The sequence below is a fragment of the Papaver somniferum genome, unplaced genomic scaffold (genome assembly GCF_003573695.1).
Source record: "Papaver somniferum cultivar HN1 unplaced genomic scaffold, ASM357369v1 unplaced-scaffold_132, whole genome shotgun sequence".
NCBI lineage: Eukaryota > Viridiplantae > Streptophyta > Magnoliopsida > Ranunculales > Papaveraceae > Papaver > Papaver somniferum.
In genome coordinates this window covers 15,621,268-15,628,337 of record NW_020622381.1, presented here as the reverse complement: position 1 = coordinate 15,628,337, position 7,070 = coordinate 15,621,268, and the positions used below count along the sequence as shown (strand labels likewise).

The 7,070-nt window shown below is 40.1% G+C and overlaps 1 long non-coding RNA gene across 4 annotated transcripts; it reads right to left on the bottom strand.

Moving 5' to 3' along the window:
- Positions 1-756: 756 nt before the first annotated feature.
- On the bottom strand, positions 757-6,743 carry LOC113332618. Of its 4 annotated transcripts, XR_003351621.1 has the most exons (5): positions 6,244-6,741; positions 5,809-6,048; positions 3,284-5,706; positions 2,985-3,159; positions 757-2,545 (listed from the first exon to the last, which is right to left on the bottom strand). It is a non-coding gene; the product is annotated as an uncharacterized LOC113332618 (long non-coding RNA). The 4 variants fall into 4 exon arrangements; XR_003351619.1 differs by having other exon boundaries at positions 2,910-5,706; positions 6,244-6,743; XR_003351618.1 differs by having other exon boundaries at positions 2,985-5,706; positions 6,244-6,742.
- Positions 6,744-7,070: the final 327 nt, after the last annotated feature.

Sequence of the window (7,070 nt, the reverse complement as noted above, 5' to 3'; positions counted from 1 at the left end):
TTTATCAACACATGCATATCGACATATAAAGGACTTAACCTTTGACAAGGTATGGGACAATCACAGTTCACGGACACAAACACATATATCCCATAGAAAATTGCAATATATAAAACCGTAAAGATTAATACTGAAAAAATCATCTTCCAAACAATTGTAGAATTTAAACCATTAAATCTAAAAACATGAAGATAAAAACGTTGGACATAGCTATGTGTAGTCACAACAATGGCTATTCCAAACTCTAGTTATTCTTCTAAACAAAATAAGAAAATAGAAGATTTACTAGACGTTAATACCTTTGAAGAATTCTTTATCGTCCCCGAACTCCTTGTCGTCAACAGCCATTGGGACATAAGGTTCATGAAGATAGGAGTTAATATCAATTAACCTTCTTGACTGATGTCGAACCAAGGTCTTCTGAATCTCATGAGTCTTAAACAGAAAAGCCTTTATTTGATGAATCTCCTGTAGTTGCATCTTTTCTGATGCCTACACCCATGATGATCTTAACCATCAAAACATACATTAACACACATAAAAGAAGATAAAGTGCAGAAATGTAAAGGGAGACAGATCTTTTTACGTGGTTCGGTCAATTGTGACCTACATCCACGGATTTCACTATGTTGGGAGGTGTTTACAAGATCTCTATTGGAGAGGCTCTCATGGAGCTTTAAGGAAGAAGAAGGAGGCTAGCCTTAGCTAGAGCGACCATCTTAAGATCAGACCCCCACTTCCCTATTTCTCTTTCTCTTTTATAGGGTAGGTGGTTACATCAATTACAAATACGCCCTTAGGGCTGACTAGATAGGATAAGACTAAGTGGTTGGGTATACATTGTGTAGTAGGTTGTATTATAGTAGGATACTTCGGCTCTTGATCTTGCGCCACGTAGCGAGTTGATAATTTGCCCTCACATTTTGCTCCTTTGGTTGAGGGTTGTTGGAACAATAATCCTTAAGAGAATCAACATCAGTATGGCTTTGAAGGCGAGAGAAGTGGCTGAGCGAGATATCTGAACATGTTTGGTTCCGATCTGGCTTGTAGTTTGGCTTCACTTCTATAGAGTGTTTGGTTGGGGTCGTCCGAGTTGGTTGTTGTTATGCTTGTGCTTCACGATCCATGATATGTGCTACATGATGTGGATGTGCGAGTTGCGGTTCCGAGTAACAGTGCGAGGTCGCTCTCAATTCTTGGTCTTTGATTCTTTGCTGGAGTTGGTTGATGACTTCAGTTGGTGGTGTGTGGTACCGAGCTTCATGGATCTTTGTTGCTGAAGGAACTTCGCAGAAGAACATAACCAGCTTTTAAAGTATTAATACTTGCCCATGTTCTTGTGTGAAGTTCTGAGGCAGTCTTTGTGTTCGTGATCGTTGTGGTTGCTCCTTGGCGGTTCGTGCTCCAACTCCATTTGGCTTGGTTAGCATCAGTTCTTGACGACTTGTCGTGTAGTGCTTCTCGGGACTATCATGGGTACCTGCTGCTCAAGCGAGAGTAGTAATTGCTATATTGCAGAAATATAAGTTCAAGATTTACTTTGCTTCACAAGCATAAACATTATAGTAGTCAAGTACTACAGTTGTAAGAGGTAAGAACAGTTTAAAGTCTTGCATTGGCATAGACAAATAAGATATTTTATATCATTAAGCATGCTTATGGTATGAATGATTTTCATGCATATGTAATCTATTTAAGCTATATATTAAGCTATTAAGCATATTGCTAGAAGAATTAGTGGAATGCACAGTGAGATAGCTCCTTAATAAAGGTGATACTTAGATTTCTTCGCAATTGGCTAATTGCCTTTGCATCTTTAGCTTGCTTCTTGCTCCGAGCGATGAGGGTTTTTCCTTATTCCAATATATATGCTCCTGTTATCGTTTGAGAGGATAAGTTTTTGAAAAAATCCAAAATAAACTCCATGAAATGAAATAAATTGAAATAAGCTGAGGATAGATAAGCTTTGAATCCTGTAGCTTTTTACTGGTGTAAAAAGTCTTATGCGTGTGACACATCGTTGTGGGGTCTTGCCAAATGACTTTGAGATTGCAGTCCGAGGTCATGCTCCGAGGGTTTACTAAATGCCTCAAATCGTGCTGCTATAAGATTTATCAGATGCCTTCGGATGGTGGTCCGAGGACTTGTGTTGGTTCCGAGATATATCGGATGCTCATATCTTTGCGGACTCAAAATATCTTCGGATGACAGTTCGAAGCCTTGCCCGGAGGACTTACTATTTGCCTCAAATCGTGTGGACGTAAGATCTTGTTGAATGCCTTCGGAGTGGAGTCTGAGGTCTTACTTCGTGCTCCAATTGGAGGCTTGTATCTGTGGGGACTCAAAATGCCTTCGGATCGTAATCCGAAGCCTTTCCCCGAGGACTTACTGTTTGCCTCAATATGAAAGTATCGAGGGTATATACTGCCCCCTTTGGTTTTTGGAAGCTTAAGAGCTTATAGCTTTTGAAAGCCAAAGTCAAGGTTGGCCCCTAACTCCACTTTCTGAATATATCATTTATGATGGCACTTCCTGTAGCTTGCACCTACATAAATCAAATTGAGATAGATTAGCAATGAAGCAAAATCAAAATCATAATGAAATGATTGTAATTGAACCTTGATACAGTTTTATTGTTGCACTTTGTGCGATTTTATATGAGGGTCACACCATAGTGGTATCCCTTTCGTCCTTGGACAAGTTATGGGCTATAAGTCCGAGAAGTGATCAACTTCCCATTTGACTATATAACCTCTTATAATACAAGTCAAGAGGATTTCAAGGATCCTTCTGATGCCGAGTATATGTCCTTTTCGAACATATATTCGTAAATTATGTACAGTGCTTCTCTTTGGGAAGGCTTCTGCCCCATAGTTGGCTCATGGCGGTAACTAGAGTGAGGGTGATACCTCTGGTAGTTGATTCGCACTTCTGCCTAAAGTGAGTCAACTATAGGTTATCTCCTGAAGTACAGGTGGCATTACCCTAGGTCAGTGTGTCCATCTCGGGTAGCTTGAGCATTGCTCGCATCATCCTGTTTGAGGATGGAATGGTGTGGCTAGCACCTTACCATTCGTGATGGTCGTGAGGAGATGTTTCCTCGCATAGGACTAGTATCCTGATTACCATTCGTGATGGATCAATACTAAGTGAGCGAACCTGCAAACAACATATATAATTCATGCATTCAACAGATCAAAATAATAAATAATACAATCACATGAACATAAATTATATGGCATCGAGAATAGGTTTTCTCGTATGGGGTTCTTGGCCCGATTACCATCGTGATGGTTTTGAGAAGATATTTTCTCGCGCGAGGGTTTGGTTTACCCAGATACCATTCGTAATGGTCTCGAGAAGATGTTTTCTTGGATGGGGATCGTTCCCCAATTACCATCTCGAGAAGATGTTTTCTCGGATGGGGATCATGCTCCAATTATCATCGGTGATGGACAAATTTCATATTAAGAACACTAAGTTACCCTGCAGGAAAACACAGATATGACAAGAGGAAGATATTTATATCACATTCATTCAACATTCATCGAATGTCCCTGCAAGCAAACACATACATATAGAACAAGAGGAGGATGTATGTATGATACACCATTTAACCCTGCAGGAAAACACATATATATAACTAGCAGATGTACCATACATACATCAAGTGTACCTACAAGAAGACAGAAACACAATAATAACTTTACTGCGGATTACAACTAATCCGACTCTAACCTTAGTGCATGATAAGCATGCCTTTATGCAGATTTCAACTAATCCGACTCTATTCTTATCTAGCATAATGCTAGTTCCTAATGCACGATAAGCATGCCTTTATGCGGATTATGTCTAATCCGACTTTACTATATACGGATAATCGATCCGACTTAACTGAATTCTCCAACCATAATGAAGACTTGCTGCAAAACATGAAATGTTAATACATCATAATGTTAAAAGCATTCGATAATTCTAAAGCATTTACTTTATGTAAACATTTTCTGCTCATTTTTATGCGATATGATGTCGCATTATCATTTATTATAAAGCTCGTTGTGGAGCAGGCATGCTAGATTGCGCCACCTAATTCTGGATGTACCAGTACGATACGTATATCGACTTGAGTCTGTGCGACTAGCTATTTTCTTAGCTTGCTCTTGAGCAAAATTGTGCCTTGGTTAGGCATATGTATATTCAATATATGAGTTAGAAAGTGCCCTTTTTGTCCTTAGACTGGCAAGAAAGGTAGGAGATCGTATCGTCCTTTAACTTTGTAGCCTTTGTCATGAGGTTGCATTTTGCCCCTGTGTACTTCAATTAAAGGTTAATTACCATTTTAAAAAAAGCTATAGACAAGTTATGATGTCATTAATAATGACATTTATTGTAGCTTGGTGAGCTTTTGATGAAAGATATGTATTCAGACTTGATAGGCATAATAAATTTTATAGATAGAGATAAGAATTTCTCCTGTTTTAGGTTGTTGCTCTCGAGATGATCTCGAGTCGCAGTGAGCTTCGCGAGCAAGGATGCATCACAATAAGCGACCTGAAATGAGCGCTCTAGAGCATTTTCCGTAGAGCATATTCACAAGCACGAGTTGCTGCTCTGATATGAGTCCTTCTGAACATATTAGTATGTACCTAATAATGCTTGGAGATGCACTGATGAGCCCGACATCGCCTCTGGTACGATATGGGTTGAACTCCATTGTGACGATTGCTTTGCCAGTACGAGATGGTTGCTCCGGGATAAGCCTGGCGAGCATGGATGAACCATCTAAGATAGATTCCATTGAAGAATGCCTTTGTGGAGTATATTATCGTTCACCTGCTGTTCGTGGAATTTATCAAAATTCTTTTGATTCAAAGAACAATTATTTAAGTATATAGGAATCAGTCATTTAGCTATTGTAAACCAAAAGACTAATTATTAGATAAGGTAAAAAAGGTATGTTGTCCAAGTTGCTGCTCGGAGATGGAGAGTCCGAGTTCGTGCTCCTGGTATGGTGTCCAGGTGCAATTCGAGTGCATGCTCTGGTTGCCCTGTTGATTGCCTATCCGAGATTGGTGATCGGAGATGAACTGATGAGTCCGAGATGGCTGGTGAGTCCGAGATCATGCTCTGACTGGCTCCCTTCGTGTTGGTTACTTTTCCAGTACGAGATGATTGTTGCAATTTGAGCTGTCCGAGCTCTGGCTTCTTCTGATTGCTTCTTCACGACCTTAATCGTGTTGCCTCTGGTACACTATGGGTTGGACTCCATCGTTCTCCCATTTGGGCTGTCTGATTGTATCGGTGGTATCTCCACGAGTTGGTCTCGAGTGGAACACGAGCTGGTGATTCCAATGTGATATCCTCCACCATCGTTTTTCTACAACAGCAACTCAATCAAGTGAGTAGTCATGTGAATATACTTGTTTGGCTATTGCAATGTAAGAGAGTACGAAGAGAGATAGAAAAAATAAGCCCCGAGTTCATGCTCTGGTTGAACCCATCATGCTGGATTTTGTTTCAGCATCGGTCTGTTGCTTTTCTGTCCGAGATGGATGCTCGGGATTGAGATGTACAAGATGACTGCTCCTAGTTGAGCTGTGCGAAATAGTCTGCCCGATTGATTCTGATGGTTCTACACGAGTTGGTCTCGAGGTGAACGCGAGGTTGTTGAATCACTCCGATGTGAATTCTTCCACCGTTGTTTCTCTGCAACAACAAGCCAATTAGGTTAGTAGTCATGATATGAGTTGGATTCCTTCGGCGATTTCTATATTGAACAGCACGAAGATAGAGAGTGAAGAGAAAAACCCCAATTCAGGCAAAGATGTTGATGGATAGCAGGTTAGCAGCTGTTGTTACTGCTCCGATGCAATCTCGCACATCATCAATTTAGTTTCAATAGCTTCTCCGATGTAGCTCCTGAGAGGCAGGACGATGAGAATTGGTGACTGACTTCAATTGGCCAGCCCTACGCAGCTTTGAAGCTTTCTTCTCCGAGTGGTTCTTTGCTGTTGCTGCTTCGATGCGACTTCGCCCATCACCATTTTTCTGAAACAACAACTCAATCAAGTGAGAAATCTCAGTAAATTCGTGCTGCAATTTATATGTGAAGCAGTTTGAAGAAATATCGAAGAGAAAAGCCCTAAATTAGGCTAAGATATTGATTATCAGTTTTTTTGAAAAACTCTTCAATGGGCTTGAAGAGTAGGACCTACTGGTTGTAGATCTGTAACCAAAACTCACTTTTAGTAAAGATTTGGAACCAAAATCAGACTTGTATTAAAGAACAAGCCCTAGTTTTTGTAGTAGATTTGTCTGACATTTTTTGTTTAAATCTTGTAGATCTGAAATATTAAGAAGAAGATGAAGAGAGAGGAGAAAAATTTTTAATTCCCAGTTGATGTTGGTGAGAAATCTGCTGTAGAGATTTCGTCGCTTTTCTTTCTTTTGTCTAAGCTTCGTTTGGACGAGCCACACATTTGTTGTCCGAGATTCATCTCTTCTTTTGACAGAGATACCCTTGGAGCTTCGTGGATCGCCTGGATCTCAACTAAATCTGATACAGAACTTGCTGGTAGTGAAGTATTAATGTTCTTTCACGGGTTTCTAGCGCCAAAATATAGTTGCATCTTTTTTGATGTCTACACCCATGATGATCTTAACCATCAAAACATACATTAACACACATAAAAGAAAATAAAACACAGAAATGTAAAGGGAGACAGATCTTTTTACGTGGTTCGGTCAATTGTGACCTACATTCACGGATTTCACTATGTTGTGAGGTGTTTACAAGATCTCCATTAGAGAGGCTCTCATGGAGCTTTAAGGAAGAAGAAGGAGGCTAGCCTTAGCTAGAGCGACCATCTTAAGATCAGACCCCCACTTCCCTATTTCTCTTTCTCTTTTATAGGGTAGGTGGTTACATCAATTATAAATACGCCCTTAGGGATGACTAGATAGGATAAGACTAAGTGGTTGGGTATACATTGTGTAGTAGGTTGTATTATAGTAGGATGCTTCGGATCTTGATCTTGCGCCACATAGCGAGTTGATAATTTGCCCTCACA